Source organism: Sander lucioperca, chromosome 22 (assembly GCF_008315115.2).
Source record: "Sander lucioperca isolate FBNREF2018 chromosome 22, SLUC_FBN_1.2, whole genome shotgun sequence".
Lineage (NCBI taxonomy): Eukaryota > Metazoa > Chordata > Actinopteri > Perciformes > Percidae > Sander > Sander lucioperca.
Window position 1 is genome coordinate 599,799 of NC_050194.1, and position 16,894 is coordinate 616,692.

Consider the following 16,894-nt stretch of genomic DNA (forward strand, 5'->3'; position numbering starts at 1 on the left):
AACTACACATTTAAAAGTGGAAATAATAGTACAATTGAAAAAGTAGTTTACACATAATTCAACAAAGATTTAAAACACAAAAATCCATCCATCTTCGTCCGCTTATCCGGGGTCGGGTCGTACAAAAATGTACGAAGCAAAATTCTAGCAGTGGAATATAAAAATAAGTCAACAAATTTAAACAGGACGCTTGAGTCACTGGTTTGTTTCCATCCACTACGGATTAAGTGACTGTCCGACTAAACACTGATATTTCAAATAGTTTAAAACTCAAACAGAGAAGATCTGAGGGAAAACATGTCTAAACGCTGCAGTGTTTCACAGACTTGACTCCATGGTTCGGCACGGCTAAACTCAAATGTTTTTAGTTTTCCATTAGCAAAAGTTGTGTATAGCACATGGAGGCAAAGATTTCGCAATCCACTACATGGAATATTTCTCACTGTGCAACAATCTGGACTAACTACAGCTACTGTTGAGAAAAAACAGTGACTTTTCTACATCTGCCGTTTTGTGCTTTACAGAGACGTGGCTCGGTGAACTGATACCAGACTCTGCGCTACAGCTGGCTGGTTTCCAGCTGTTCACAGCAGACCGTAACACAGAGAGCTCTGGCAAATCGAAAGGTGGAGGAATCAATTTTTTCACAAACAGTGGCTGGTGTTATGATGTAAAATCCTACAGCACTGTTCTCCTGATCTGGAAACTTTCTTTATCAACTGGACACCCTTTTACTCCCCCCCGTGAATTCGCTTCATTCATTCTGGCTAGTGTTTATATTCCACCGCAGGCCAACGTGCAGGAAGCACAGCACACGCTCACAGAGATTCTGTGTGTGGAGCAGAATAACCCGGATTCCCTTGTTATTGTCCTCGGTGACTTAAACAAAGGTACAGACAGTTTATTAAATATCCAACCAGAGAGGAGAATATTTTGGACCACTGTTACACAAACGTCAGCAATGCATATCACACAGTCCCCCGCACTGCATTAGGACACTCAAACCATGACCATGGTCCACCTGATTCCCAGGCAGAAATTAAAATTTTTTAAACCTGTTGTGAGGACATCTAAGAAGTGGACCAGTGAAGCTGTAGTGGATCTTCAGGGATGTCTGGACTGTACAGACTGGGAAGTTTTTAGGACTGCTATCACTATACTGTACACTACTTCGTTCAATTGAAGTGCAGACGTTCCTCTGGTTGCCGATAACAGGATTCAGTGAGTGTTGAAGATGATGTCACGACAGTTTGTATGGTGATCAGTTAAAAATCGTGCCTACACTAAGGGGGTACAATCTGCAATGGAAAACCAAAAAGAGAAGACCTGTTACTAAAAGTGAGTTTAGTCAAGCCGTACCATTCAGTAGAAATGAGGCAAAAGTCTCTCCCAATCCCTCATTTGCAGGTTTTTGGGCACACTGATACAGTACTGTATGGACACTCCATTTTTAATCACCAGATCACCATGGTAACAAGGCAAATCCTTTCGTTTGTAGCAGACACTGAGTGAAAAGGGGAGATGACAGCAATAGGTTGCTGGACTAAAGCTGCTTTGTGTGTGATCAGTGAAGAACGTAGAGCTGCGTATGTTTTGTAAATCAGCTAGGACACAGAAGTGCTTCTCTTATAACACTGAAAAATCTCAATATCTAGGTAGAAATATGTGTATATATATATATATATATATATATATATATATATATATATATTAGGGCTGTCAAATGATTAAAAAAATTGTAATCGCGATTAATCGCTGAATGTCTATAGTTAATTGCGATTAATCGCATATTTTATCACGATTAAAATTCTATTATTTTGCATTTTAAGTACATATTAACAATCGAAAGCAATTGTTACCAGTGTATCTTGATTGGGAATCAAATGAATGCAAAATAAGTTACTTTATGAACTTGATGTTAAGATTTGTAATTATTTATTTACTGTAAACAAAAGAAAAATGTGTGAATCTGTCATTATTGCACAATTCCTTCAAGTACCTAACTAAAAAACTAAAAATCCCTATCCTTACCAGAGTCAAGTGTTTAGTAACTCCTAAATAATGTTGATTACTCACTGACGTCCAGTGAATGAGACAGCATTTGCAGCACTTTGCAGCTGTTCCAGTGTGGCTGCTTTCTCTGTGTGGTATGTGTATGGTGAAACTACTGTCTCCCTCAACGGCAACGAGATAGGTCAACAGTAGTACGTCTTTAAGACCCGAGTCCTCTACGATGCTGACAGGTCTGCAGTTAGTTGCCACCCGTTTAGCCCGCTAGCGGGTAGCATCACTTTAACTGTACTACTATGCTTAGCTCGTAGGTGGTAGCTCAAGCTTGACGTGCTTCGGTGATATTTTAATTCGGCTTTACACAATGTGCATATGGCTTTCGACTTGTCTACGAGCCGTCCGGGAGTTTTGGAAAATAAAAAGCTCCATTCAGAGTTATTGCTGCTGTGTTTCTCCATCATGCCTGCAGCCTGCAACAGCAGGATGTGTTAGGGCCCTGACACACCAACCAGACGAGCCGACCGTCGGCAGAAAAGCCAGTCGGACTGATCAGTCGGGTCCCGAGGTCCAAAAAATGCCTCAGAACACACTGAGGCGACGCCGACTTGAGCGTACGCTCTGCGCGTGCACGAAACGTAATACGTCTCCATAGTATCAGGCGGCGCTGCTCTGTATTGTTTCCATTAACAGTCTGATTATTTCCCAGAAAATGAAAACCGGCAGCTGATTGGACGAACGCGTCACGTGGTTCTTTTTTCTCCGGAAATTCACAGCCAGACTGTCATGGCGGCTTGTTCAGAATACGATCTCATATTGTACTAAAATAGTTCACCGAAACGTGTTTCTGAAAACATTTTAAGCGAGAAATAGGCCATGCAGTTGCTGAATCTGTCTTCATTTCAGATTGACAAAGGTCAGTTTAAAAGATTTTCGTCAGATTTTGAGCGGCTCATCCGCTCCCCATTTCCGGGTGAGTCCCGACTGCCCTGTCCCCGACTGAACATGTCGGGTCGGCCCAAATGAATGCCGACGGCTCCTCGGATGGCCGACGGCACGGGACACACAGAACAGACTCGATTCACGGACCTCGCCAGACGGCCCGACGCCCGATTATCGGGCTGGTGTGTCTTCTCTCTTAGGAGGAAGTCGCAGCTTGAAGATAAGTAACGGTGCTGCAAAGGGTCAAAATAGTAGCCTGTTAAGCACGACGCAAAGCCGAGTGAAGTGTAAAATAAATTAATAAATGCCGACATGCGATTAAAAAAAAAATGAATCGCGTCGGCCCTTAATCGCGTTAGCGCTGACAGCCCTAATATATATATATATATATATATATATATATATATATATATATATATATATATATATATATATATATATATATATATATATATATATATATATTCAACAATAAGCTGATCTAAGATTCCTGTATGTTTTTTATGACAGGATAATAAACGCATTGACATTTAAACGTGATAACTTATTGTCTTGTTAAACATCAGAGAAAAGAAATCTCCTAAACTTCCTTTCCAACTATCTTTGTGTCTGCTCTGAATCCTGAAGCTTCGTTATCAGGGTTTGCTTCTACAGATGTAAATCAGGTACTGGGTCTTTTTCCAGCTATTTTAAAAGGCCACTGAACACAGATCCAGCTTTATTAAGATCTGCCTGTAAACCCCCAGGGGCTGCCAAATATGGCAATTACACTGTGTCGCACTTTAGAACTTAGACGCTGTGGAAGAATTTCCTCCACTAGAAAATAACAATCATGTTTGAGCATAAGTAGTAGTGTGGAACTGTGTGGAACGATGCAGTGTGGTAAAACATGGTCACATTAATAACGTAGGGATATCTGATAAGAGGAGAATGGTAACATACATTCAGTAGTTTAAGTGTGGGGAAAAAGCTGAGACTATAGCCTATATAGTATGTACTTGAGTTATTACCAGTAATAGCTCTTTTTCAAAGCTTTTAACACACTTACACTAGGTTTATTAAATGTCAGGTCTTTGGAGGGAGCATCTTTTTTAATCAATGATTTTAATATTAAGCACAATCTTGATTTTATGTTTTTAACTGAAACTTGGCTAAACCAAAATAACCTCTCCTAACTTCAGTTTTATGATTGAGACTAGAGTGAATAAGAAAGGAGGTGGAGTCGCCATTTTGTTTAACGACTCTCCAAAGCAAGAAGATATCTTATGGAAACTTAGCTTCTTTTTAATATGTGGCTCTTCAGCTGAGTTCCTGTGCAACCTTCTTTGATGAATTTAATGAACTACTGTCTATAAACTGTATTTAATTTGACTGTGATGGTAATTTTAACACATTCATGTTGACAACCCACAGGACAAAGAATAAAAAACTGTTGTGGTCTTGATAACTATGGACTTACTCAGCATGTGGCGGAAACCCACACAATAAGGGGCACACTCTAGACTTGATTATCTCCAAAGTTCTGAAAATTTCCAAGGTTATCGTCATTGATGCTCTCTCTAAACATTCCTGTTTTCTTTGATAGCACTATCTCGGTGCACACAAATGTTCAAACAGAGATAATCAGAAAACGGTATATCACTGAAAACACCAGTGAAACATTCATTCAGCTTTTCTCCTTCACACCTGCCCCTCAGTCAGCTTGTAGATCATTTCAATTCTCAAATTATAAATGTTATTGATGCCATTGCTTCCACTAAGGTGAAAGCTGTCTCTGGTAAGAAAAGATCTCCATGGAGAAATGCCACGCTGTTAATTACAGAAAAAAAAGTGTCGAAAAGCTGAACACAGATGGCAAAAAACAAATCTCCAGGGTTATTATGGCATCTATAAAGAGACTTCACATTCATAATTTGGAACCGAGAAATGCATGTGGTCCTTCTCTGACATTATCGGTATATTTTATATAACAATAATAATGCATGTGCCTTGTTTGCTACTGTCGACAGGCTAACAAACCCTCCAGTGTCAGTAGCATCTGAATTTGTATCCACCAGGGCTTGCAATAAATTTGTTTCAGAAAAAAACAAATCTGAAAATTAGACAGCAGTTATGTGTTGTCCCTGTGTCCACTTAAAACCAATTCAAATACCATGACAAATTGTTTGGCTTCAAATGATCTACAGATGTCTCTACTTTCAGGTATCTTACCACAGGCCCTGAAAACTGCAGTCATCAAGCCACTCATAAAAAAAAGAACATTCTATACACGTCACTAATGAGCAATTATAGGCCCATATCAAACCTCCTATTTTTAAGTAAAATCATTGAAAAAATGGTTTTTCAACAGCTAAAACTTTTCTTGTCACTTAACAACTGTTTTGATGCCTTTCCAGTCAGGTTTTCGACCATACCACAGCACTGAGACTGCTCTTGTTACGCTCACTTCAATGACGTACACTTAAATACAGACAGTGGCAAAATTTCAGTATTAGTATTACTTGATCTCAGTGCTGCATTTGACACGGTCGGCCACAACATATTACTAGACCGATTGGTAAACTGGGTTGGACTCTCTGCCACAGTACTAAACTGGTTTGAATCCTACTTAAAAGGAACACGCCGACTTATTGGGACTTTAGCTTATTCACTGTATAGCCTGGCTCCGCCCTCCTACTTACTTCCGCTCAATTTTCATTTCCCTTCAGTACTCCGTCTGGGTTTGCCAAGGGGGTAAGCTTCTCCTCGGACCGTGAACCTCCTATGGCGCCATTTTGATGCTAATAACTTTACATCTGAAGCGAGATTTTTTTGTCTATTGTTTATTTCTAAAGAAACACGACAATGTATAAAAGGCTCCATTACCTTGTACCTCATGTTATGGCTCCGTAGCAGATGTTTTTGTAAAAATAGGCTAACGATTGTGTAGTACAGGAGAAGCTCGCAGGCAGTTTGGACTTACATTAGCTGTTTAAGTTTAATTACTAATGTTAACTAGCATTTTAGTTAGCAAAAATTAGCCTGTGTCCATGTTATCTCCTTACATATACCTACGCTCTCCGTCTCTGCAAGATTGGGAATGATTGAGATTTCTCTTGGCACAGCTACCAGAAGACTTACAACTTTCAGACAGGTTGCTCACGTCACATTTACGTCGTCTCTCTCAGTTGGAGGCTGCGCAGTAACGCTCGGCGCTCACCGGCAAAGTGCTTCTAATATCCTTCACTGGTCTCCGTCCAGAGCAACGGGATCTGTTGGTCCATTATATATACAGTGAGGAAAATAAGTATTTGAACACCCTGCTATTTTGCAAGTTCTCCCACTTAGAAATCATGAAGGGGTCTGAAATTGTCATCGTAGGTGCATGTCCACTGTGAGAGACATAATCTAAAAAAAAAATCCAGAAATCACAATATATGATTTTTTAACTATTTATTTGTATGATACAGCTGCAAATAAGTATTTGAACACCTGAGAAAATCAATGTTAATATTTGGTACAGTAGCCTTTGTTTGCAATTACAGAGGTCAAACATTTCCTGTAGTTTTTCACCAGGTTTGCACACACTGCAGGAGGGATTTTGGCCCACTCCTCCACACAGATCTTCTCTAGATCAGTCAGGTTTCTGGGCTGTCGCTGAGAAACATGGAGTTTGAGCTCCCTCCAAAGATTCTCTATTGGGTTTAGGTCTGGAGAATGGCTAGGCCACGCCAGAACCTTGATATGCTTCTTACAGAGCCACTCCTTGGTTATCCTGGCTGTGTGCTTCGGGTCATTGTCATGTTGGAAGACCCAGCCTCGACCCATCTTCAATGCTCTAATAGAGGGAAGGAGGTTGTTCCCCAAAATCTCGCAATACATGGCCCCGGTCATCCTCTCCTTAATACAGTGCAGTCGCCCTGTCCCATGTGCAGAAAAACACCCCCAAAGCATGATGCTACCACCCCCATGCTTCACAGTAGGGATGGTGTTCTTGGGATGGTACTCATCATTCTTCTTCCTCCAAACACGGTTAGTGGAATTATGACCAAAAAGTTCTATTTTGGTCTCATCTGACCACATGACTTTCTCCCATGACTCCTCTGGATCATCCAAATGGTCATTGGCAAACAAAAAAAAGACGGGCCTTGACATGTGCTGGTTTAAGCAGGGGAACCTTCAGTGCCATGCATGATTTCAAACCATGACGTCTTAGTGTATTACCAACAGTAACCTTGGAAACGGTGGTCCCAGCTCTTTTCAGGTCATTGACCAGCTCCTCCCGTGTAGTTCTGGGCTGATTTCTCACCTTTCTTAGGATCATTGAGACCCCACGAGGTGAGACCCCCAGTCCGAGGGAGATTGACAGTCATGTTTAGCTTCTTCCATTTTCTAATGATTGCTCCAACAGTGGACCTTTTTTCACCAAGCTGCTTGGCAATTTCCCCGTAGCCCTTTACAGCCTTGTGGAGGTGTACAATTTTGTCTCTAGTGTCTTTGGACAGCTCTTTGGTCTTGGCCATGTTAGTAGTTGGATTCTTACTGATTGTATGGGGTGGACAGGTGTCTTTATGCAGCTAACGACCTCAAACAGGGGCATCTAATTTAGGATAATAAATGGAGTGGAGGTGGACATTTTAAAAGGCAGACTAACAGGTCTTTGAGGGTCAGAATTCTAGCTGGTAGACAGGTGTTCAAATACTTATTTGCAGCTGTATCATACAAATAAATAGTTAAAAAATCATATATTGTGATTTCTGGATTTTTTTTTTTAGATTATGTCTCTCACAGTGGACATGCACCTACGATGACAATTTCAGACCCCTCCATGATTTTTAAGTGGCAGAACTTGCAAAATAGCAGGGTGTTCAAATACTTATTTTCCTCACTGTATGTCAATGGGGTTTGCTGTATATTGTTAGGTTTTCTCCGGTCAAATATTTGTAGGTCCAATCAGCGAACAGAGGGAGTGGTTGAGAACGATGACATTGAGGACGTGCACTAGAAAGATGCGAGCGAAGCCATTCGGTCGTTGTGGCAGCAACGCTGCCGAATATCCAGAAGTTAAAGCCCGAGCAAGAAAAATCTTTGCTGAGTTGTGTTGGTGGCCATGATGTTGTGGCCCTCCTCTCCACGGGGTTCGGGAACAGTTTGATTTTCCAGCTCGCTCCGTTAGTGGTGAAGTAGTTGGCTAAAGCTATCGCTAGCGGTGCTAATGCTAATAGCCTTGACGGTCACCCCTCTTGTTGCAAATGCGCATGGCATACGTCACGACCAAACGTTAGCGATTGGTTATGGCAGATCCAGAGTGGCTCTGGGCAGATCCAATAGTTTTGAACTTCAACAGAGTACCCGCCTTCAAGGAAGTTAACACTTGTCAATGGAGAGAGGCCAGACTCTCTGTACAAATGAAATGTACCAGAGTCTGGTAGGACCAGGCTATTCACTGTATCCCCCAGAGTTAGATAAGTCCATACATACCCTTCTCATCTCCGTGCGTGTCGTAACTCTGTCTGATGCACCCACCGCTATCCTAGTTTAGCACAGATCTTGGAGATAACCGGCTCCATCTAGCCTACTGCTCTCAATAAGTGACAAAATAACGCCAACATGTTCCTATTTACATGTTGTGATTTGTATAGTCACAGCGTGTACAAATAACAAGGTCACATGAGACACAGCCATCTTCTAACCGTATACATACTGGGAACGATTCTCAGAAGGCAAAGCACTGCTACTTCTGCTACTTGGGCGGAGTGATTTGCTTGCAGCACCTGGGAAGCCCCTTGGTGAGGAGCACAGAGTTCGCCTGGAGTTCGCTCAGAGTTGGAGTAATAGACACTGAAGTTGCTCTCCTGGCGCTGTATGTGTCCACTGCTCTTAGGATAGTTAAATGCAGAGATTGAATTTCACTACATTGTAATGTCAGTTGTCGACGTATAACAAGTTTGTTGTTTTTGTTTGTTAAGAATATATCAAAGGTTAAAGGACTTATGTCTCAGCAGGATTTGGAAAAAACTTGTCCATGCTTTTATCTTTAGTAGACGCGACTACTGTAGCGGTATCTTCACAGGCCTCCTTAAAAAAAATCAATTAGACAGCTGCAGCTATATCAGAACACTGCTGCTCGAGTCCTTACTAAGACCAAGAAAGTGGATCACATCACTCCAGTTCTAAGGTCTTTACACTAGCTTCTGTCTCTCAAAGAATTGATTTCAAAATATAACTATTGGTTTACAAAGCACCTATTGGTTGAAAGCATATTACACAAGATTTTCCCTGATGTGCTGAATCCCTGATTCATGTGGAAGGACCTCCTCGTTTCCCTGACTTTGCCTGCAGCCACCCTACTTGCGGGCACAACTCAGGCAGACCTCAGTGTCCTCAGTGCAAGGGGTCTGCAGCGATGTTGTCAACCCACCTCCTCAGTCTTGAAACATGTACCCCGGCTGGTTCATTTACCATGCTTTGGGTGTGTGACTTTTTCTTTGTCATTACCATATGTATAAGATAAGAACTTTATTGATCCCACACCGAGGAAATTCACTTGTTACAGCAGCTCAAGAGTAAAAAAAAAAAAAATCTAAGAAAAAAAGTAATTGTGTGATAAATAAAAAATAAAACAACATAAGAACAAGACATACAGTGAGGAAAATAAGTATTTGAACACCCTGCTATTTTGCAAGTTCTCCCACTTAGAAATCATGGAGGGGTCTGAAATTGTCATCGTAGGTGCATGTCCACTGTGAGAGACATAATCTAAAAAAAAAAAAATCCAGAAATCACAATATATGATTTTTTAACTATTTATTTGTATGATACAGCTGCAAATAAGTATTTGAACACCTGTCTATCAGCTAGAATTCTGACCCTCAAAGACCTGTTAGTCTGCCTTTTAAAATGTCCACCTCCACTCCATTTATTATCCTAAATTAGATGCCCCTGTTTGAGGTCGTTAGCTGCATAAAGACACCTGTCCACCCCATACAATCAGTAAGAATCCAACTACTAACATGGCCAAGACCAAAGAGCTGTCCGAAGACACTAGAGACAAAATTGTACACCTCCACAAGGCTGGAAAGGGCTACGGGGAAATTGCCAAGCAGCTTGGTGAAAAAAGGTCCACTGTTGGAGCAATCATTAGAAAATGGAAGAAGCTAAACATGACTGTCAATCTCCCTCGGACTGGGGCTCCATGCAAGATCTCACCTCGTGGGGTCTCAATGATCCTAAGAAAGGTGAGAAATCAGCCCAGAACTACACGGGAGGAGCTGGTCAATGACCTGAAAAGAGCTGGGACCACCGTTTCCAAGGTTACTGTTGGTAATACACTAAGACGTCATGGTTTGAAATCATGCATGGCACGGAAGGTTCCCCTGCTTAAACCAGCACATGTCAAGGCCCGTCTTAAGTTTGCCAATGACCATTTGGATGATCCAGAAGAGTCATGGGAGAAAGTCATGTGGTCAGATGAGACCAAAATAGAACTTTTTGGTCATAATTCCACTAACCGTGTTTGGAGGAAGAAGAATGATGAGTACCATCCCAAGAACACCATCCCTACTGTGAAGCATGGGGGTGGTAGCATCATGCTTTGGGGGTGTTTTTCTGCACATGGGACAGGGCGACTGCACTGTATTAAGGAGAGGATGACCGGGGCCATGTATTGCGAGATTTTGGGGAACAACCTCCTTCCCTCAGTTAGAGCATTGAAGATGGGTCGACGCTGGGTCTTCCAACATGACAATGACCCGAAGCACACAGCCAGGATAACCAAGGAGTGGCTCTGTAAGAAGCATATCAAGGTTCTGGCGTGGCCTAGCCAGTCTCCAGACCTAAACCCAATAGAGAATCTTTGGAGGGAGCTCAAACTCCATGTTTCTCAGCGACAGCCCAGAAACCTGACTGATCTAGAGAAGATCTGTGTGGAGGAGTGGGCCAAAATCCCTCCTGCAGTGTGTGCAAACCTGGTGAAAAACTACAGGAAACGTTTGACCTCTGTAATTGCGAACAAAGGCTACTGTACCAAATATTAACATTGATTTTCTCAGGTGCTCAAATACTTATTTGCAGCTGTATCATACAAATAAATAGTTAAAAAATCAAACATTGTGATTTCTGGATTTTTTTTTTTAGATTATGTCTCTCACAGTGGACATGCACCTACGATGACAATTTCAGACCCCTCCATGATTTCTAAGTGGGAGAACTTGCAAAAAAGCAGGGTGTTCAAATACTTATTTTCCTCACTGTAAATACAAATAAACTAAATAAAATAGGTACTTATAGTATAGGGGTGTGCAAAAAAATCGATTCACATTCGAATCACGATTCAAGCTCTACCGATTCAAAAAAATCGATTCATTTTTATTTCTTTTTATTGTATGTCTACTGCAATCACATGAGAAAAGTAACTACATTTACATACTGTGAATAATTTTTTTTTTATATCAAGAATCGTTTTTGAATCGAATCTTGAGCCTAAAAATCGATATTGAATCGAAACGTGACATTTTCTGAATCGCGCACCCCTATTATAGTATATAGGGATGTAACAATGCATAGTGAATCGGTTAAAAATCAATTTAAATTTGTAAAGATTACAACTGGTTGAGATCAAATTAAATAAAATAGCAATGTCATTTTTAAACAGCCTAGGGCATGACGCCAGAACATACAGCAGGTAACGTAAGCCTACTGCTAGCCTACCGCTAGTAACGTTAATAATAATAATAATAATAATAATATATACTTTATTAATCCCACAAGGGGAAATTACAATGTTAGCTGGCTTAACACAGTTAAAATGCTGACAGCTAAACGGTGTCAAGTGTGACTGTATTTCACTGGAAAGGATTCCAACACCAGGACGTACAGCAGTCTGCAATGACACAGAGGAGACTAGCTGCACTTTGAGACACCATAGACACTGCGGCTGTCGGATAAACAGAGACGGGACTTAGTGTTGCGTTTGGGTCCGGCTCCAGAAGCCTGTGTTGCGTTAATGTTGATGTAAAATACCCTTCTGCCATCTAGTAATTCTTCTTTGTGTGTGTGTTTAACAGCAAATGACTGGTAAAGAAAATAGTTGTTATAAGTTATTGTTATTACATATTAAATAAATAATTTAAATGTAACCATATGGCCTTAGCAATAAACAAGGCTTTTTGTTATTTAAGATAAAATTCTATTTCAGCTGCACTTTTGATAAGAGGACTTTTTTTTCCTTCCTATATATGGTATCAAGTCCTGGATGAGTTGGTGACACCCTATTTACTGGTGGTAACAAATGTGGTTTAATACTACAGGTCAACGAGTACTGGAGGCAGCTAAACAAACTAATGTCATTAGTCATAAAGAAGTCAAACATTTATTCTGAGCCTGGATTTCCCAGCAAATACTGCCACCACTATCCCATGTCTTTATTTATTTTTTGTTTTGTTTGTTCTGCCTTCATGTAAAGCATCCTTGGGTCCATTGAAAGGGGCTATAAAAATGTAAGCTATTTTTGTTATGGGGCTGTACTCGAAATACTGAAAAAAAGTGGGCTGGGATTGCCTCCACATGGTTCCCCAACTTGTCAAATACCGATGCTTTGTCACAGCTCTCGGTGTCTGATACCACCACACAAGGCACTAACATGCACACACGGCCAAACCGGCTATCGAAACGAACAGAGAAGCTCAGATTACAACACACACAGAGGCAACTTCATTATAGGGCTGCTCGGTTATGGAAAAAATAATATGATTATTTTTGGTCAATATTGAAATCACGATTATTTAACACGGTTACTCATTAACCTTTGGGGGGGGATTATTTGTTTCTAAAAAGCATCCTATATCTTACAATTACATTCCATTACTAAACTTGTGTAACAACAAAACAAAATGCTGAGGGAACATTATTTTTCATGTTGGTTTTGAGCGGTGACCTGGAAAACGTTTTAAACAGTAAGTGAACACAGTTGGGGGAATACAACGTCTCCTGCAGCAGGGAGTCAAAGGCAGAGGGGCTGCAGGGTTAGCTAACGTTATCTTCTTGTCTCATCTGGGGTAATTACGTGTAATTACGACTTCATGACACTTTTTAAAATACTGAAGGAGCGGCGGCAATCGCCAGAAGTATATAGCGGAAACACTCCGTGATGTGCAAAATAATTGTTTTTCTCAATTACTCTTTATTGTGATCGTTAGGAGCCAAAATCGTAATCATGATTACAAATTTAATTAATTGCACAGCCCTACTTCATTATCTGCTCAGGACGCCATTAATTCACCATATCTTTACATAGAAAATATGTGTTTGCTGCTATATTTAATGTGCTGAATATCAAGTACATCTATCTATAAATTGCAGGAACATCTGTCTGTCTGTGTGTGTCTGTCTGTGTGTGTGTCTGTGTGTGTGTGTGTGTCTGTGTGTGTGTTATGCGCATATCTCTAGAACCGTTAGTCCGATGGATTTCAAACTTAACACGTGTCTTGCTACGGGCACGAGTAAGTGCGGTGCCAAGTTTGATGTTGTTTGGATGAGAAATGCAAAAGATATCGTTAAATATATATCGGTAAAAGAAGCACACATTGGCTTTTGCTGCTCTAGCCGCTGGCCACTCCCCCTCTCACACTGCACAGCACGGCACCTCAGACCCACAAAAGTGTGCAAAGTAGCACTACTTTGGACTGTCTTTGACTTTGAATAAACAAACGACAATTCCCGAATTCAAGGATGTTTCAGAATCCCACACGTGCAAAGCACAACCAGCTACAGAGTTTTTTGTGGCAGACAGAGCGTGATACTACTTATAGGCAGGCTACCAGACACTGTTTTTGAGTCACATCGTTGTCCGTATTTGGGGGTGTGTTTGGTGGGAAGGTAACCTGCACGCCACATGCAGAACGCTTTACAACAGCGGGGGAGGGGTGTTACCGCCTTTGACTCTTTATCTGCTTCCAACGTTAGCTACATGATTGCTGGATATACCAAACTTACTTTTCTTCACTTTCCTGGAGCACGAGCAGATAGCTGACAGGAACACCGCGACTGTTGTGTGGAATAAGGTTGGCGAAATAAAGGTGCATCGCTTTTCCGTGTCTATTTTTTCGCTAAGAGGAAACTCAACAAAAAGCCATTTGCCAACACTAAATATCAAACAAAAGCCAGACACTATAGTATTAAGTTGCTGTGAGCTGTAGCCTACATTCACCACTTCTAACCAGAGGCAGAATATAAAGTAATCTTGGAGACTATTCCTTCACAGCGCTGTGCAATGCGAGAAAATCTCAGAGCTGAACCAGGCAGACTCACCCCAGGTTAATTAAGTATACTGCTAACTAATAACATTACCGTCGCCAAAATAACCCTGCGAATCAAATCCCCTACTTCACCGTTAAACGCCAAGCCGCTAAACCTGTAAGGAAAGTAACACCTCTGCTGAAGTGAATTCGTTACCGATCATACGGCACAACACTCTCTCTCTCTCCACACACACACACACACACACACACACACACGTTCTGGTGGTTGATTAACGCTGATATGTGCTGATTAGCTCTCATAACGGGCCGGGTGGGTAGCACACTGCGCCCTGAGTCCATGAGGCTAATGTCTGATTACTACACATTGTCATTGTGATATTTTGTGATTACATTCTGAATCTGCAACATTCTCTGTCAGGTAAATCAGTAAGTTAGTAGTAGGGTATACAGGGGAGTTGCATATGAAGTGGTTTGGCATCCTTCTGTAAGTAATTTTGGGGTACAATTTGGTTTTGATGAATTCTACAAGCAGCAATATCACAGGTCAAGCAACGTGCCAGTTCCAAATAGGCACATTTTCAACGGGCACTGCACTAGTATCCTTTAATCCTAGCTGGTCCTGGGAGTATAAAAGCTACTTGTTGCCTAGAAACTGCCCACTACTACTTGCACCAAAACAAAGGAGATGTATCTGCCAAGGCTACCATTCAAACACAAATAATTGTCATGGGTTTGACTTCTACACAACTGGGCCAATTCCATATCCTCCAATTGTGTCTGCCTTCTATGGGGCTGGCTATTTTTAGCTTTGCAATGCGATATCAATAAAATCAACAACTTTCTCACAGACTGCTCTTGAGTTTTCACTCTGGTTGACATAACATGAGAGGCCATAAAACACAAAAGACACTGAATTAAACAAACATTACAACCTTCAGGAGAGAAGTAAAATGCTTTATCCTAAAAAAAAAAAAGGGATGTGTCTATAAGGTAATTCGCACGTTAAAATCGTATTTTTTTTTATAGCAGCCCATGCTCAATAGTAAACTTTCCAAAGAACCTGTAAAAGCGGCATGAACAAACAACAGAGCCAGCTTTAAAATGAAGTGTGTAAATGAGTACACCCACTACATAAATGATAAATTCCAGGAGCTTTTTACAGGCCGAGCCAAAGGCAAGTCCGCCATAGCAGGCTCTGGAGACTGGTGTTTTATATGGTACATGTGCCTCGACATAGCACCCTCCATCAAAACTCTTAACAGACAGGAACTGCCAGTCTTCTCCTAACACTGCCATGATGGAAATACTTCAACAGTGGATTCAAAACAGAGAATACAGTGGATTATTCTGACTAAAACGTGGGTGACAGAAGCAGCTCTGGAGCAAAGGGGTCCCCAGCTGACATCTCCTTTAGAATGTTCGGTCATTGAACTTTTAACCTTAAAGCTTTCAGGGTGGTCTCACTATATGTCCATGCTTCTCGAAAAAAACTTTCTCCATGACAGCCCATCTCTCTAGCTATCCATTGACATTCTTCATTTCAATTTCATTAGCCTTATATGCAACAGTGATGTACTTGCAAAACTATTCCTCTAACTGTTTAACTATCTGATGCATTACCAGCATTAGCAGAGCTGGGTGCTTGCTGTGGCTGGCCGTGTGTGGAATGTCTGGGTCTAGGGCATATCTGACGTTTCCTCTGTGGTTTTCAGGGGCTATGGCTCCTTTTCTCTTGCTCTCTGTGGTCCTGGGGCTGCAAGCTCACTGCAGTTCACCAAATAAGGGCATTGGAGGAGGAATGCTGCTTTAGATGAGAGAGCATCTTTCCTTTTGCCGTGGTGAAAATAGTTTTGCTTTAAGACGCCACTGCTTCAGATAGCACCCTGCTGTCTACTAGGTGAAAAATAGCAGACAATGTCATAGGGCTGGACCATATGACCTAAAATTAATTGAACATATTACCTCGATTACGTTTATTTTGTTTTTTTTTGTTCCACTCCCATCAGCATGAATTAGCCTGCTACCCCATTATTTCCTTACCAGCAATGCAACATTTTTTTTTTTTTAAACAAAGTTCGGTGCAGTGCTCACTCCACATAAAACGCTACATTACATCCTTTTCAGGAAACTTCACGGAGAACAATAAAGGCAAAACAGCATCATCCAATGGTGTTAACCGAATATTCTCTGGTCCAGCTCAGCTAAATACCTGTTCAACTGAGTTTAAGTTAGATAACACACTCGACTGTCCTGCTGTTACAGACGTGACGTAACCACAGATAGCTGTCTACAACTTTAATACCAACAACTTTAACATTGCTTCCTTTTCAAAACAAAATAGTTGTAAGATTGCTGTATAAACCGTAAAAGTACATACTGTTGTAGAAAAGTGGGCGACTGGACGTAGCTCCGCTATCAGCTTGCTTTGGTGTTTGAATAACGTTAGTAGTAGGGCTGGGCAATATGGAGAAAATCAGATATCACGATATTCTTGACCAAATACCTTGATATCGATATTGCACCGATATTCTAGGGTTGAGAATTGGTGCTCTAACAAAATATCTTCACACTTAGATTTTAGATAAATAATCATCAGTAATGTGGACATAATATCTAAGTGGGGAAAAGGCAAATAATAGAACAGCTAGTCTGGTAAGTTCAGAAAATTACATCACTTTACTGTAATGCAGCCTTTAAAATCATTAAAA

The 16,894-nt window shown here is 41.0% G+C and overlaps 1 protein-coding gene across 4 annotated transcripts in view; it reads right to left on the reverse strand.

Annotated features, from left to right (window-relative positions):
- LOC116034873 (myosin phosphatase Rho interacting protein) overlaps window positions 1-16,894 on the reverse strand; it is a 75,493-nt gene that overhangs the window by 44,970 nt on the left and 13,629 nt on the right. The window lies entirely within an intron of this gene.